The sequence below is a fragment of the Daucus carota genome, chromosome 4 (genome assembly GCF_001625215.2).
Source record: "Daucus carota subsp. sativus chromosome 4, DH1 v3.0, whole genome shotgun sequence".
NCBI classification, from domain to species: domain Eukaryota; kingdom Viridiplantae; phylum Streptophyta; class Magnoliopsida; order Apiales; family Apiaceae; genus Daucus; species Daucus carota.
The window spans coordinates 14,180,112-14,198,566 of record NC_030384.2 but is presented as its reverse complement, the minus strand read 5'-3'; the positions used below and the strand labels follow the sequence as shown (position 1 = coordinate 14,198,566).

General features: G+C 38.5%; 1 non-coding gene across 1 annotated transcript; it reads right to left on the bottom strand.

Moving 5' to 3' along the window:
- Positions 1 to 17,159: 17,159 nt before the first annotated feature.
- LOC135152520 (small nucleolar RNA R71) lies at positions 17,160 to 17,266 on the bottom strand. Its single transcript, XR_010291695.1, has one exon. It is a non-coding gene; the product is annotated as a small nucleolar RNA R71 (small nucleolar RNA).
- Between the last annotated feature and the right edge of the window lie 1,189 nt (positions 17,267 to 18,455).

Below are 18,455 nucleotides of genomic sequence, written 5' to 3'. Positions count from 1 at the left end.
AACATGGGCTGCCCAAACTCAAGACACGAGCCCCCAGCCCGGTCAGGGCCCAGAACTCGAATCCTAGTCCTACTAGGAGTCTGACTGACGAGTCCAGGACTCCGAGAGTCCTACAAGAACTCTGAGTTTCGTGGATAACTAACTAGAGTCCTAGATAACCTCCAGCAGCTCAAGATAAGGATCAAGGATCAGTCCTATCCTATCTCTGACTCAAATACCTATTTCTACTAGGACTCTAACACCAGGGATCCTACTTCTGATCAGTCTCTAACCCTGAGACATCTATATAAAGGGCTCTACCCCTCCAAAATAGAACTACGTTTTTTGACTTGATTCTTCACCCCGCTGAAGATACGTAGGCACCTCGTGAGGACCCGTCTGAGTTCCGACTCGCGAGATCAATCAAAAAGCACGAAGCTCACCCCTCGATTTTTGATCCATAACATCTATGCTTGAGGACAAGCATCGGTTTAAGTTTGGGGGTGTGATAAGTGGATTTTATATCCACTTGGAAGCCTTCGTTTTGGCTTAAATTGGTGGAATGGCCTCAAGCTTTTGATATTTTTGATATGTTTTAGTGTTGTGTTGTGTCGGTTTCTTGGAAGGAGAACGAAGAGGAGAATCATAGCTTTCATTGAAAAAAAATGGTGAAGCAATCGGATGCTCGAAGAGAAAGATACGGACGCGTAAAGGTTGGATGTCAGGGCTGCCACTTTGGCGCGGCCGCCCCAACTTTGGCGCGGCCGCCCCATTGGCGCGCCCGCCCCAACTTCGGCGCGGCCGCCCCACGACCTGAGCGGGAATTTTGGCCCGTTTTGCCCGTTTTTGATCCGTTTGAAGGCCCGTTCGCTGGGAAACTGTTATTTTACACCAACTATAAGAAAGATTGTAGAAGGGGGGGGGGTTGAATACAATATTTTACAAATTAAAAGATTCAAGGAGCAATACACTTAATCACAGTAAAACAGAAAACACCAAGTATTTAAAAATACGGGTGGATTGAATGATCCACCCGTGAGATTTTATATAGAAGAATCTGTGGATTGATTACAATTCGCACAGCTGCTGGTTCATCACTCAAACAAGTTCTAACTCTCTGATTTTTCTCTCAAGTAATTTGAACGAGTTCAACTGATGCTTCTAACTTGGTTATATACTCCAAGTTTTACAAAGCTTTTAGCTAGATTACAAAATGCACTCTAATCTAAAAACAATGCTGCACAACTTTGTCTTATGCACGCTTTCTGAGATGTCTTCATCTTTGACCATCATCTTGATTTGATCCAGATTGCACTGCATGAGATAAGTATGTTTCTGCTTCTTCTTTATTTTCCTAATTAGGCTTCCATGTCTATTTTAGTGTAATTCGATCCATGTGATTTGTCAGACTTAAGCTCTAGTCACTTTCAACTGCTCTTTGCTTCATCAGTTAAAAGTTCTGGTTGCTTTCAACTGCTCTTGACTTTATCAGTTGAATGCCTGGCTCATCAGTTGAATGAATTACAAACTCCATCAGTTGAATGCTGTTCCAGTCTCATCAGTTGAATTCCTCAGCATCATCAGTTGAACACTTTGTCTTCAGTTGAATGCTTGATTTTCATCAGTTGAAACATCATCCAGTCTTCATCAGTTGAATAGTTACATCTCATCAGTTGAATATCCTTCACTTAGATAAAATTACATGGCATTGGATATTTACAATTAGCCATCCTATTCTACCCATCCGTTGATAATTCCCAAAGACAAGAAATATAACAATTACAACTGAAATTTGATAAAGATTCTAAGTAAGACATGTTACAAAATGTTTATGTTATCATCAAAAATTATTGATTCCTAACAATCTCCCCCAATTTATGACTGGAGAAGATGCAGACATAAATTCTACACTTGATGATAACAAAACATTAATAAAATGAAATGCAGAATTTAAATACAAGAGTTAGAAAAGTTTACAGATGATTATGCTCCTCTAGACTGAGCAGTTACTTGTTCCTAGAAGATCTTCTTCTTCTGGACTTAAGTTTTTCTTCAAGAATATTAATCTGTTTCTGAAAGATCCTGTAGAACCATTCTTCATCACTATCTTGTCTGTTGAGCTTGGATTGGAGAGTCTTCAGAGTATTCAAGCTAGCAACCTTGAGTTGATCTTTAGGTCTGAAAAATCTCCCAACACCTTGATTGTCCCTAAATTCCATGACTGGAGTAGGTTCATGGTGAATTTTCTTTCCAGTGTAGGGAATTTTCAGCCTTCTTTGCAGACTAGCATCTGAGGACCATTCCTTCCTGATCTCAAGGATTCTCTTTAGTACCATTTGCTTTGCAGGTGGTGTAAATCCTCCTGTCCTCTTCATAGATCCATATATTTTTGTTAAAGAACTGAATCCCTCAGAATTCAGAACTCTGTGAAGAGGCCAGATGACATCACCTTTGTTTTTGTAAGAGAATACCAATCTTTCAGGTAATTTTGAAGTTGCTTCTATTCCTCTTACTTCTTGAAGATCATCCAGCTCCAGCTCCAACTCAGAAATTTCTTCAATGTTAGCAATAATGAGATAGTCATCAGGATTTTCAGGTTCTTTTGGAGGTTTAGGAGGGTTAGTCATCCTCTTAGCCACAGACTTGACTTTCTTCTTTGGCTTGGAAGATTCTTGAACAAGAAAGGCTGGAATTGGGATATCTTCCAAGTCAACTGGCTCCTCCTTTGGCATTATTGGCTCATCATGGAAGTTGACATCTGGATGTACCACTGTGGTGTCCTTGATTGGATAGGAAGGCTTTGAGATAGGCTTTTCTGGCACTTCTTCTCTTCTCTTGGCTGCCTCAGGCATCTTAGTTTTAGATTTGACTCTCTTTTTCTTTGGAGAAGATTCAAGAGGCAATCTTTTCTCATTTAGAAGCTCAGCTGCCAACTCCTCTTCCAGCTCAATAGCATACCTTTCATCAACCTCTATTTCTTGATTCAAAGAGAGTTGAGATTCAAACTCCTCTTTTTCACATTCTCTGGCCACCTCTTCAGCTTTTGCAAATGAGTAGTGAGGATGGCCAGTTCCAATAAACAGCTTTTGGCCTTCTCTGTAGATGATGGCAAAATGAGCTTTTAAAGCCACATCTGTACAGTCTTTGTAACTTTTGATCTCTTGGCCCAAAAGCTTGTATTCATTTTTGTCAGGCCTGGCTAGTGGAAAGTAGATTGAGCTTGAGTCTTTTCCAGGCCTGGAGTAACCACAATTGCTTGGAGATAGAATGGCCTTGAACTCATTCAAAAATGATGGCTCACCCTTTTCTGTCTTGGAAGGAATAACAATCTCAGGTGTAATCACCCTGAGAATTGTAGTTGTGGTTGGAAAAGAAATTTGAGCTGTGGTGGCTGCAGAAGATTTCTTGCCCAACTGAGCCACTCTCTTTGCAATAGAGTCTAATTCTTTCATCCTTTCAATCTTTTGCTTTTCCCTTTCAGTGTGGAAAGGAGGAGGAATTTGGCTGATCAATTCTGCAGGAGTTGGTAATTCTTTCTCCCTCTTTTTGTTAGCAGCAAGTGTAGGGGATGGACTGGGAAGTGAAACACCAGAGGCAAGAAGAAGATGTTGAAGAAGTCCAGTCTGAATTCTTTGATGCTGCAACATTTCTTCCATTCTAGAGTTTAAGATATGGACATTTCCTTCCAGAACTTCCACTTGTTTTTCCAATTGGAGTTGCTTTTGCTCAGATTCAGAAAGAGCTGATTTGACTTTAGCTGGAAGCTTTTCATCAATTTGCTTGGTCAGATCAGTCTTAACAGAGGCAATGAGAGAATTTAGATGCTCTATCTCATGCTGAAAATGGAGAGATTGATATTTGTGAAGCTTGAGATTGTCTAGAGCCTGACTGGCAATAGTGGCAGAGATGGCTGGAGGGGAGGATGAGCTTCCAGACTGTGGTTGAAGAATGGTGGAAACTTGCCTTTGCAGCTCCATGCTAACAACAATTGCATTGGCAGACTGCATGGAGAGCCATGAGGGTAGAGAAGTTGTAGGTTGTTCAACAAGAGATTCCTCCAGAGCATCATTGAGGTCTTCATCACTATCATCATAATGAAAATCATCCCCAGCATTGGCAGGCAGAGCTGTAAGTGCCTCCTTTGCTCTAAGAATAGAAGATGTAGTGTGAATCAGATTGAGGTGCCTCTCAGCTGCTTAATTATCCAATCTGGCAAAGTCTTGAATAGAAGACATCCCATGAGTAAAAGTCTCAGGGTCTAGTGAAACACTATCCAATATGGATCTGTATTCAGCTTGAAAATCTTGTTCACTAAACCCTTCATTGACACCTGCATTTCTCTCAATTTCTCTCTTTTCTTGCATCAAGGGCTCCCCTTGGCTCACCACACCACTTACCTCTCCCTCACTTACCCTTACTAAAGGGTCACTCTTATCCTCTCCTTTTTCCTGGCTAGAAGAAAATGCCAGACTCTCCACACCCTCTCCTTTTGCCAGCTCACTAGGCTGCCTCTCCACTCCATAGCTCACTCCACTCAATCCTAGAAGTGTTTGTGCTACCATGTGATCAACTGCTGTAGAAAGAGGTAAATTAATTGAAGTAGCAGCAGTTGTCAACTGATGAGGGACATCAGTTGAAACATGAGTAGAGGAGGCATTCAACTGATGAGAGCTGTTAAGCAGATCAGTTGAAGGACAAACACTATTCAACTGATGAGGGAGATCAGTTTAAGAAAATGAAGAAATAGGTTTAGAGGCTGTGATAGTTGAGTCTGTGGTGATTGATTTTAAAGGAAAATCCACAGAAAACACTGTCACAGAAGAAGGAAGTGGAAGAGAAAGATCCAACAAATCATCAAAATGATGATGATCAATCTCAGAGGGGGGCTTCTCCATGAAATCCAAAGATGGAGAATTTACAAGTGTGGTGTGAATTAATTCCACATCCACAGAAGAGGTTGGGGATTGTGTTTGAGTAGTAGAGATGGTAAGATCATAAATATGGGTGATTTGTTGAGATGAAGAAGGGGGCTGTGACTCCACATTTATTGGAGTCACATCAATCTGACTTTGAGAAATTACAGGCATAAAATCCAGAATGGATGCCTGTGTGTGTGCAGAGTGCTTAAGTTTGTCACTTCTCATCTTCTTTCTCCCATAAGCTTTGATTGGTGAAGAAGTGGTGTCCCTCCCCCTTTTTATCTGTGTCCCTGGTTGGGGACTATTTTCAATAGCAACATCCTTTTGGGAGGATGCTGCTAGGGATGTGTTTAATTCCATATTAACATCTACAGTCTTTTGGGAGACTGCAGAGTGGCTAGGCTGGTCAACACACACCTCTCCATCCTTATGCTTAGGGCTTCTTTTATGTTCACCCTTTCCCTCCCCCTCACAACCTCCAATCACACTCCCCTCAGGTTTGTGTTTCTTGGATTTTACAACAGATGTCTTTTGGGAGGCATCTGAGGTTGGTTTAGAAGATTTGGTTTTAGAAGGTTTTGCCACTTGTGTGGACTGTTGATGGGCCTCTTCAACAGCCCTGATGGCAGAAAGCAAAGAAGGTGAGGGTTGAGAAAGAGTAGTAGGAAAGCCATGTACCTCTTTTTCCTTTCCAGCCTCCATTATTGGCAGGTACACCACCTCCAAGGAGGGGTATAGATTCATCCTAAAGAGGTCTTTAAAGACTCTCTTTTCCTGCACAAAACTGGGAAGCTTGGCTTCCTTGTTAGTGATAACTAGCTTTTCATTAAGATGATTAGCTAGCATCATAAGAAATCTAACATAATAAATATTCCTAGGTCTACCAGTTTTATCACCTAGTTTCTCCCCAATTTCTTGGATCATCAAACCACCAAAGTTGAAATATTCATTAGTCAGGTACATGTAAAGCATTTGCAAAATCTGGGAAGTAAGAGCATTGAAATTACTAATTTTACCAGAGAATGCCTTAATAAATGCATCACACAAATAACTCCATTCTCTCCTAAGACCTCTTCTTTCTATTTTACCTAAGGCATCAGTTGGCAAAACATAATTCATGGCATAAAGTAAATTAACCAACTGAACATCACTAGGCAAAGATAAAACAGTGTCTTCAGGAATCTTAAAGCATGCTTTCATAACATCAGCATTAACAGAATGAGTTTCATTATTAATAGAGAAGGTTAGAGTTTCATTCTCACTATTAAACTCTGCAGAGGTCTACATCTCCTCCACTATTTCATGGTAGATGGTAGGAGCTTCAAGCATAGCATAAGAGAGCTGGCTTGCTTTGATGAACTCCATCATCTTGTGATACTCCTTCTCCTCTACTGCCTTGGTATCCACAAATGATGCGAAGTTGTTCTTCTCATAAATGAACCCACTTGGTGCAGTATACTTCTTCATTGGTGCCATTGCAGTTACAGAGAAAGCTTGAAGAAAAATTAGAGCTTGCTTTTGCACAGAGAGAGAAGAGAGCTTTAAGAATTCGAAAGAGTGAGATGAAAAGAAATGAAAATAAATTAAAACACTTAAATACTTTCTCAGAAAATTGCTGTGATTGGCTGAGAAATTACCGTTGAGAAGAAATTACTCTTATTGAACTCTACAAAAATTACACACACGATCGTGTGTATAAAGTAGGAGAGAGACAAAAGAAATTTCAACGGCTCAGATCTGATAATGCTTTCAACGGATGAAATAAGCGCCTCTTTAAACTTCCTATTCAACTGATGAAGATCAGTTGAAAGCGTTTTCAACTGGTGTCATCAGTTGAATGAAAAACAAAACAAGAGGATATTGTTTCAAACATCAGTTGAAACAATTTCACTAGTTCATCAGTTGAAATATTATAGACTTTATCCAGAATTATTACTAATTCAATTTTGATAAATCAAAATTAATCAAATTCTGGCTGCCAAATTACAGAAAAATTCACTCTAAATTAGGAGAAATTTAACATACCTAATTTACTTACCAACCTTGTGAATGTGGATTCATCAAGAGGCTTTGTGAAGATATCTGCAATCTGTTCTTCACTTGGAACAAAATGCATTTCAACAGTACCAGCCATCACATGTTCTCTTATGAAGTGGTATTTGATATCAATGTGCTTGGTTCTTGAGTGTTGTACTGGATTTTCAGTTATAGCAATAGCACTGGTGTTGTCACAAAATATTGGGATTTTTGAGAGATTTAATCCATAATCAAGTAATTGATTTCTCATCCACAATAATTGTGCACAACAGCTTCCAGCTGCAATGTACTCAGCCTCAGCTGTAGAGGTTGATACAGAATTTTGCTTTTTGCTAAACCAAGAAATCAATCTGTCACCAAGAAATTGACAGGTGCCTGTTGTACTTTTTCTATCAATTTTGCATCCTGCAAAATCAGCATCTGAATATCCAATTAGATCAAATCCAGAGTCTTTAGGGTACCAAATACCAAGATTTGGTGTTCCCTTAAGATATTTGAATATTCTTTTTATAGCAATAATATGTGATTCTTTAGGATCAGATTGAAATCTAGCACAGAGGCATGTAGAAAACATAATATCTGGTCTACTAGCTGTCAAATATAAAAGAGAACCAACCATGCCTCTATAATTAGAGATGTCCACAGATTTCTCATTAGGACTTAACTCTAATTTGGTGGCTGTTGGCATGGGAGTCTTAGCTTCTTTGCAATCCAATAAATCAAACTTTTTAAGTAGATCATAGATGAACTTAGTTTGATTTATGAATATACCTTCTTTTACTTGTTTAACTTGTAAACCAAGAAAGTAGGTGAGCTCTCCCATCATGCTCATTTCATACTGACTTTTCATTAGATTAGCAAACTTCTTGCAAAGTTTCTCATCTGTAGAACCAAAAATTATATCATCTACATAAATTTGAACCAGAATAAAGGCACCATTTACATTTCTGTAAAATAGTGTTTTAGCCACAGTTCCTCTGGAAAAATGATTATCTAACATGAATTGAGACAGAGTGTCATACCATGCCCTTGGTGCTTGCTTTAGTCCATAGAGTGCTTTTAATAAAAAGTAAACATACTCTGGAAATTCTGGATCTTCAAAACCTGGAGGCTGACTGACATATACCTCCTCTTCCAGTTCACCATTTAGAAAAGCACTCTTGACATCCATTTGATAAACTTTAAAGTTTGCATGAGCAGCATAGGCCAGGAAGATTCTTATTGCTTCTAGTCTTGCAACTGGTGCAAAGGTCTCATCAAAATAAATTCCTTCAGATTGAGAGTATCCTTTAGCAACAAGCCTTGCCTTGTTTCTGGTGACAACTCCATTCTCATCCACCTTGTTTCTGAATACCCACCTTGTTCCTACAATTGTTCTGTTTTTAGGTTTGGGTACCAGCTTCCATACATTGTTTCTCTCAAATTGATTTAATTCTTCTTGCATAGCAAGAACCCAATCAACATCTTTGAGAGCATCTTCTATGACTTTAGGTTCATCCTGTGAAAGGAATGCACTGTACAAACACTCATCTTGAGTTGCTCTTCTTGTTTGTACAGATGCATTTGCATCTCCAATAATTAGCTCAAAAGGGTGATCCCTTGTCCACTTTCTTTGTGGTGGAAGTGATTGTCTTGATGATGTGGCTTCATTATTGAAGTTCAGGTTTCCATGTTGGAAAGCTCCCCCTAAATTTGACATCTCATTATTTCTAGACTGATTGAAACTTTGAGACATTCTTTCAACTGATGATCCTTGAGGTGTTTCAACTGATCCCTCCAATGTAGTTTCAACTGATGCTTCAGTTGAATTTCCAATAGCAGTTGTTTCTTGCACTAGAGAGTCATCAGTTGGAACATTAGTTCCAGGATTAATTCCAACATTCTGAATAATGTCATCACAGTCATCATCACTATCATACAGATCACCTTCACCTTCATTCTCAAATCTGAGATTATCATGAAATCCTTCATCTGAGAATCCTTGAATCTTCTTATCATCAAAAAATACATGGATTGATTCCATAACAATGTTGGTTCTCAGATTATACACTCTAAATGATTTTCCATCAGAGTATCCAACAAAAATAGCTTCATCTGCCTTGGCCTCAAATTTTCCAAGATTTTCACCTTGATTTCTTAGAACATAACACTTGCATCCAAATACATGAAGAAAGCTAATTGTTGGCTTCTTTCCTTTGAAGAGTTGAAAGGGAGTTAGATTATGACGTTTGGTAATTAGTGAAATGTTTTGAGTGAAACAAGCAGTGTTCACAGCTTCAGCCCAAAAATAGGTTGGAAGTTGAGCTTCATTAATCATGGTTCTTGCAGCCTCAATAAGAGTTCTATTCTTCCTTTCAACAACACCATTTTGTTGTGGAGTTCTTGGTGCAGAGAACTCATGAATAATTCCCTCTTCTTCACAAAATTCTTTCATCACAGAGTTCTTGAATTCTGTTCCATTGTCACTTCTTATCCTTCCAACTTTGACATCTGGATTGTTGTTTAATGCCTTGATATGATTAATGATGATTTTCCCAGCTTCATCCTTAGAATGCAGGAAGAAAGTCCAAGTAAATTTTGAAAAATCATCAACAATCACTAAGCAATATTTCTTCTTTGAAATGGACATTATGTTGACTGGTCCAAATAAATCCATATGCAAGAGCTGAAGGGGCTTCACAATTGATGAAAGAGATTTGCTTTTGAAAGATCTTCTCTTTTGCTTTCCTAGCTGACAAGCTCCACATAATCCATCTTTGGAGAATTCCAGCTTAGGTAGACCTCTTACCAAGTCCTTCTTTACTAACTCATTCAAGGTTTTGAAATTTAGATGAGACAATCTCTTATGCCATAGCCAACTGTCATCTGAGCTTGCTTTGCTGAGAAGGCAAGTGATAGATTCGGACTGGGAGGAATCACCAGTCATGTGCCTGGAGCATCCACTATCCAAGTACCACAAATTCTTCTTGTGGTTTCCCTGCACACATTTCACAAACAGATTAAGTTGATTTTGGTACCCAAATTGCTTTGGGTCCAGATTTGTTAGTCTTAGCAGCCTTTTCCACTTTCTCAACCTTTACCTTGGATTGAATTGATTCAATCTTTGGTTTTGGTTGAGAAATTGGAATATCAACTCTGTTTTCAAACACAGGCCTTTGAGGTATGCATACATTGTTCATTCCATGAAAATTTGAATGAAATTGAGGCATGTTAAAGGCATTAAAATAAGGATTGAGCATATATGGCATGTTAGGCTGAGAATAAGGATTGTGAGGCAATAAACCAGGCATCATATTCATAGCAGATAAATTCATGTGAGAAACAGATGTCATAGGAATAGGCAAAGATAAATTAGGAGCAATCACAGTTTTACAATTAGCAGATAAATGATTTACACTACCACACTTACTACAGGTTTTCCTAAGAGCACTAGCATTGGGAGTGTAATTGGTGTGCTTGTTAACTCCTATTTTGCCATTTCTATTTCCTTTCTTCTTTTTAGTCTCCTCAGATTTATGCTCACTAGTATCCAACTTCTTCTTGTTCTTGTTACTGGAATTGAGAGTGTTATTAACACTATCACTGGTCTCAGAAGAACTATTCTCACCTTTAACAAAATTCTTTTTAACAGGACCATATTTCTTGTTAAGCTTCTTGAGAACATTCTTGTCAACTGATGAGTTTTTGTTCAACTGATGACTCTCATCAGTTGAGACTTTGCTTTTCAACTGATGATCATCATCAGTATTCTCATCACTTGAACTGTTCTCAGATACCTCAAGCACTTTCTTATTCCTCTTCCATTCATTCTCTACAAAAGTCTCTCTACCTTGCATGTTAATGATATTGGTGGAAGCATCTCTTCCAGATTTCCATTTGGCAATAATCTCTTGTTCCTTATCAAGCTGCTTTCTTATGATCTCTTCTCTCTTCAGAACAACCAAGAGATCATCCTTGGCTGTCTGACACTCAATTTTTAGCTTCTCAAACTCAATAAATTGAGCTTCCAAGGCACTGTTTCTATCACTAAGAAAGGTGTTAGCTTCCTTAATTCTACTATTTTCCTTAGTGAGAGATTTTAAAGAAACATGCAAATGATACAATTCTGTAGACATTTCATTAATGGTAGCATTGCATTCATCTTTAGTTAACTCAACTAGGTTTGTAGTGAATACCTGACTACTGCTTCCAGTGTTTTCTTCTTGATCTGTGGAGTTGGCCATTAGAGCTAGATTGACAAACTCCTCCTCTTCATCAGAATCATCTCCAGCTGCCCAATCATCCTTTGTGATGAATGCTCTCTCCTTTTGTTTGAGAAGTTCATAATATTTCTTTTTGTAGTCAATGTTTTCACTTGACTTCTTCTCAACTTTAGGCTTTCTGCACTCATTTGCAAAGTGACCTGCATTCCCACAGTTGAAGCACTTGAATTTTGATCTGTCTACCATGCTTCTATCAGACTTGGGATTGCCTTTAAATGATTTTGCAGAATTAAAATTCTTTTTGAATTTCAGTTTGGAGAATCTTCTTGACAGGAAGGCTAGATGCTCATCAATTCCATCACTTTCTTCACCAGAATCAGCTACATCTTTCTCTTTTCTTTTTCCTTTGCTTGACTCTGAGCTCTCCTCTTTGACTAACTTCTCAGTTTCTTCAACTTGAGACTTTCCCTTGTCCTTGACAGTATCCTCTAGAGATGCAACTAGAGCCACAGATGAATGCCCTTTCTTTTGGCTTTTCTCAATCTCTTCATCTTGTTCCATTTCAAGCTCATAAGTCTTTAAGGTTCCATACAGTCTCTCTAGAGTATAGTCTTTAAATTCTTGTGTATTTCTGAGAGAGACTGTCATGGGTTTCCATTCTTTGGGAAGAGCTCTTAAGAATTTCAATTTTAAATCCTTAACTTGATATACTCTTCCAAAGAGCTTTAGACCATTTAAAAGTTTTTGAAATCTGTTAAATGTATCACTCAAACTTTCACCAGCCTTGAAATGGAATGACTCATATTGTTGAATCAGAAGCTGCATTTTGTTCTCTCTTACTTGCTCATTCCCTTCACAGATGGTCCTGATGGTGTCCCAAACTTCTTTGGCACTTGTGCAGCTAATAACACTATCAATCATTTCTTGATCCAAACCATTGAACAGAAGGTTCATGGTTTTCTTGTCCTTGTGCACTTCTTCAGTATCTTCTTGAGAATATTCATGGATAGGTTTTGGAATCATCTTACCTACCATGTCTTCACCATCAGCTCCCATACTTGTGTAGACCTTCATGGGGACATGAGGTCCTTTTTCAATGCAGTTCACATAGCTTTCATCAATGGACAACAGATGCAGATGCATTCTCACTTTCCAGTGAAAATAGTTGTCTTTGTCAAGAACAGGAATCTTCACTCCAGCATCCTTCTTTCCCATCTTTCTCTAGCAGTGTTGATCTTTTTCCCTGTTTGTTGGGAACCTGGCTCTGATACCAATTGTTATTTTACACCAACTATAAGAAAGATTGTAGAAGGGGGGGTTGAATACAATCTTTTACAAATTAAAAGATTCAAGGAGCAATACACTTAATCACAGTAAAACAGAAAACACCAAGTATTTAAAAATACGGGTGGATTGAATGATCCACCCGTGAGATTTTATATAGAAGAATCTGTGGATTGATTACAATTCGCACAGCTGCTGGTTCATCACTCAAACAAGTTCTAACTCTCAGATTTTTCTCTCAAGTAATTTGAACGAGTTCAACTGATGCTTCTAACTTGGTTATATACTCCAAGTTTTACAAAGCTTTTAGCTAGATTACAAAATGCACTCTAATCTAAAAACAATGTTGCACAACTTTGTCTTATGCATTCTTTCTGAGATGTCTTCATCTTTGACCATCATCTTGATTTGATCCAGATTGCACTGCATGAGATAAGTATGTTTCTGCTTCTTCTTTATTTTCCTAATTAGGCTTCCATGTCTATTTTAGTGTAATTCGATCCATGTGATTTGTCAGACTTAAGCTCTAGTCACTTTCAACTGCTCTTTGCTTCATCAGTTGAAAGTTCTGGTTGCTTTCAACTGCTCTTGACTTTATCAGTTGAATGTCAGGCTCATCAGTTGAATGAATTACAAACTCCATCAGTTGAATGCTGTTCCAGTCTCATCAGTTGAATTCCTCAGCATCATCAGTTGAACACTTTGTCTTCAGTTGAATGCTTGATTTTCATCAGTTGAAACATCATCCAGTCTTCATCAGTTGAATAGTTACATCTCATCAGTTGAATATCCTTCACTTAGATAAAATTACATGGCATTGGATATTTACAATTAGCCATCCTATTCTACCCATCCGTTGATAATTCCCAAAGACAAGAAATATAACAATTACAACTGAAATTTGATAAAGATTCTAAGTAAGACATGTTACAAAATGTTTATGTTATCATCAAAAATTATTGATTCCTAACAGAAACTTAAAGGAAGGCTTGGGGGCTTAAAAGATAACCTAGAAACATTCTAAGGAGCATGTGACGGCTACGGAGAATATCTAGATTCATAGTTTTCTTTTGTCTTCTTCCAATTAGGCGATACTTTTGGATGCTTATTCGGATTTGTTTCGAAACTCTTGTTTTACTCTTTTGATATTGTTTAAACTATTCAATACCATGTTTACTCTTATTCCCATGATGATGAGAAGTTCGATTATGAACTAATCATTATCGTGGGGTTCTAGCGTATTTATATATGGATTTCAGTAGTTGATTTGCCTTAATTATTTGTGTGATGAATGTTTGATTTCTTCGTATTGGTTGTGCTTATTCTTCTTGGATGCGTAGCTAACATCTAAGTTGTGGGTTAATCTTTATTGAATCGACAGTGTCTATATTGATTTAGAACTTGCCATACGAACATAGAATTATGTATTCGATATACATAATTAGTGGTGTGATTTTACCCATCTTGCATCGCCCTATGTAATCTTGATAGATAACTTGTTCTTCAACCGTTATGTTTTCAAATTCTATAGACATATAGGGTCTAAGCATAATTGGTGTCTGTTTACCTTCTATCTTAATTGTGGATGTGTAGCATTATGGTGCACGTATAACGACAGTTAGCGTGTATCAGTTTCGTGTTATCTGATTAGTTATCAACCATCACATATCGATAAGGCATAACTCTGAATGAAGTATATAATGAAGTTAGAATCCCATGTTTTTATTCTCATTAGTAAATCGTTATTCTCTTAGTTTGTAATTCTTAGTTTCATAATTCGAATTGAATTAGTTAAGTAGATAACCAAAACCCAATTCGATACTTGTCTAAGCATTGAATAATAATCATACATTGTTGCATAAGTGCATATTTCTAAATACACCAGTCTCTGTGGGAACAAACTGAATTTGATTTTATACTACTTGTGACCACGTACGCTTGCGTGAAATTGCTTGTGTGAAAATTGTAATTACACTTATGCTCTAGAGATAAGACTTAGACTAACTTATTTCCTGAGTCCTCGTGTTGAGTCGGGTGTAGAGTTTGGAGTATTCCCTTTTTGAACTTAGAGGTTGTAAATCTTAAGTTTGGGGGAGTTGAGGGATAAATATGCCTTTCTAAAAAAAAAGAAGAAAAAAAAGAATAAAAATTATCAAGTACTCCTTTGAGATCAATGGGTAGAATGCAATGTCATGTGAAAGGGACGATCCATGTACTTGTGCTGGTATTAAGTGCATATGTATTAGAATAAGCAATTTCCTGGTGACCTTTCACAACCTTTGATTACTGGAGAATTACTTGATTTAAAAAAAAAGAGAAATAAAATAGAATAAGCGAAGTCGAATGGCGGTCGTGACTCACTTACACAGAGAAGCGTCCCAACCTTAGACTTAGCAAAAAAAAATAATAGAAAAAAATGAGAGAGTCATAGGAATTCTTTAGTGACCCTAAATTGTAGTTGACTCTTTAGTAAAGAAGTGTTTAAACCTGATTCTGATTAACGGCTCATAGTGAGGACTCTGTTGAAGTTTGATGGTCTTTGTTTTGTTTCACTAGAGAGCATGCTAGCACACACGATGCACTTCACACTTGTAGTGGAAGAGGACATGGCTAATATGTGAAAGAGATGAATGCCGAGAATGTTGCATATTCTGAGGATGCTATGTTAACAAGGATTACACTTCATGATTCGATTAGATGTAGGCATTTAGTTGCATTCATGCATTGCGTTAGTAGTATTTGTGTGTGTGTCTATGCTTGAGGACAAGCATCGGTTTAAGTTTGGGGGTGTGATAAGTGGATTTTATATCCACTTGGAAGCCTTCGTTTTGGATTAAATTGATGGAATGGCCTCAAGCTTTTGATATTTTTGATATGTTTTAGTGTTGTGTTGTGTAGGTTTCTTGGAAGGAGAACGAAGAGGAGAATCATAGCTTTCATTGAAAAAAAATGGTGAAGCAATCGGATGCTCGAAGAGAAAGATACGGACGCGTAAAGGTTGGATGTCAGGGCTGCCACTTTGGCGCGGCCGCCCCGTTGGCGCGGCCGCCCCGTTGGCCCGCCCGCCGCAACTTCGGCGCGGCCGCCCCACGACCTGAGCGGGAATTTTGGCCCGTTTTTGATCCGTTTGAAGGCCCGTTCGCTGGGAAATTTAAAGGAAGGCTTGGGGGACTTAAAAGATAACCTAGAAACATTCTAAGGAGCACGTGACGGCTACGGAGAAGATCTAGATTCATAGTTTTCTTTTGTCTTCTTCCAATTAGGCGATACTTTTGGATGCTTATTCGGATTTGTTTCGAAACTCTTGTTTTACTCTTTCGATATTGTTTAAACTATTCAGTACCATGTTTACTCTTATTCCCATGATGATGAGAAGTTCGATTATGAACTAATCATTATCGTGGGGTTCTAGCGTATTTATATATGGATTTCAGTAGTTGATTTGCCTTAATTATTTATGTGATGAATGTTTGATTTCTTCGTATTGGTTGTGCTTATTCTTTTGGATGCGTAGCTAACATCTAAGTTGTGGGTTAATCTTTATTGAATCGACAGTGGATATATTGATTTAGAACTTGCCATGCGAACATAGGATTATGTATTCGATATACATGATTAGTGGTGTGATTTTACCCATCTTGCATCGCCCTATGTAATCTTGATAGATAACTTGTTCTTCAACCGTTATGTTTTCAAATTCTTTAGACATATAGGGTCTAAGCATAATTGGTGTCTGTTTACCTTCTATCTTAATTGTGGATGTGTAGCATTATGGTGCACGTATAACGACAGTTAGCGTGTATCAGTTTCGTGTTATCTGATTATTTATCAACCATCACATATCGATAAGGCATAACTCTGAATGAAGTATATAATGAAGTTAAAATCCAATGTTTTTATTCTCATTAGTAAATCGCTTTTCTCTTAGTTTATAATTCTTAGTTTCATAATTCGAATTGAATTAGTTAAGTAGATAACCAAAACCCAATTCGATACTTGTCTAAGCATTGAATAATAATCATACATTGTTGCATAAGTGCATATTTCTAAATACACCAGTCTCTGTGGGAACGAACTGAATTTGATTTTATACTACTTGTGACCACGTACGCTTGCGTGATTTTGCGTGAACAAGTTTTTGGCGCCGCTGCCGGGGACTCGGTGTTTTATTTTAGTTTATGTGCTTGTCATTAGTGGTCATTAAAGTTCAGTGACTTGGATTCTTTTCTCACTTTAGTTCGTTATGTGTGTTTCAGGTACTTGAGTGACGTGTATGCGAACACGTTCTCGGGCTCGTAAGGAAGCATTGGTTAAGGAAGAAACGATAGTGAGTACTACAATGGTTGATCGACCACCAGTTGTGAATGATACTAAGGCTCTTAAGGCTTTCTCTGAGCCTAAAATCAATGACATTCAGTCGAGCATTGTCAGGCCAGCAATTCAGGCCACCACTTTCGAGATCAAACCGAGCACTATTCAGATGGTGCAGAACTCAGTGCAGTTTGGGGGTTCTCCGACTGAGGATCCTAATATGCATATTCGGGACTTCATTGAGATCTGCGACACTTTCAAGTTCAATGGTGTTACTGACGATGCCATCAGATTGAGGTTGTTCCCATTCTCTCTGAGGGATAAAGCTAAAGGATGGTTGCATTCTCTTCCTGCAGAATCTATTACGACATGGGAGGATCTGGCTCAGAAATTTCTTACTAAGTTCTTCCCTATGGCTAAAACAGCTGCAATCAGGAATGCTATCACTCAATTCTCTCAGCTGTCTGGTGAAACTTTATGTGAAGCTTGGGAACGCTACAAGGAGATGCTTCGAAAGTGCCCACATCATGGGATGCCTGATTGGATGGTGATTAATTGCTTTTATAATGGGTTGGGTCCTCAATCGAGGCCAATGCTCGATGCAGCATCAGGTGGAGCTCTATGGGCTAAGAGCTATGATGAGGCTTATGAGTTGATCGAGATGATGGCCGCGAATGAATATCAGAATCCTACTCAGCGTCTTCATCAGGGCAAGGTAGCAGGGATTCTGGATGTTGATGCTACTTCAGCCATAGCTGCTCAGATTAAGGCTCTTACTATGAAGGTGGATTCTTTGGCAAATCTAGGAAATCAGCAGCCACCTTCAGTCTGCGAGCTCTGTGCTGGAGCACATTCTTCAGATCAGTGTGCTATATCGAGCGAATCCGCTCAGTTTGTGAGCAACTTTCAGAGGTCGCAACAACCAGCTCCGGCCACTTATCATCCCAATAATCGGAATCATCCGAATTTCAGCTGGAGCAATAATCATAACTACATGCCACAACAGCAGCAACAGTTTCAGCAGCAAGGATCTAGACCTTTTAACCCTTCTGGTTTTCAACAACAATTTGCGCCGAGGCAGCAATTCCACCTGGATTCCAGCAACAAAATCATGGGGTGGCTGGACAGTCTTCCAATGAAAGATCAGAATTGAAAGAATTAAGACTAATGGTTAAAAGCCAATCGGTGTCAATCAAGACTTTGGAGAATCAGATTGGGCAAATTGCTAATGCGTTGATTAATAGACCACAAGGAACTCTTCCTAGTGATACTGAGGCCAATCCGGGCAAGAAGGAAGTGAAGGAACAGGTACAGGCTGTCACCTTGAGGTCCGGAAAGGTTACGAAAGATAAAGAATCAGCAACAGAGCGAAATAAAGAAGAGAGTGATCAACAGGTTGAAACACCCGTGCTCTCATCTGAGTCTGATAGTGGAAAAACTGTTGTTGAAGCTGACAGGAAAAAAATCAACGAGGAAGCAAGCAAGGATTCAGCCGAAAAGTCTAACCCGAAAATTGATACTGGGGTCAAGCAAGTATATCCACCTCCACCTTTTCCGAAGAGACTTCAAAAGCATAAGCTCGACAAACAATTCGCAAAATTTCTAGAGGTCTTCAAGAAATTACAAATCAACATACCTTTTGCGGAGGCTCTAGAACAAATGCCGAGCTATGCTAAATTCATGAATTATCTCGAAAACTCGAACTTGAGGAATTGGAAACTGT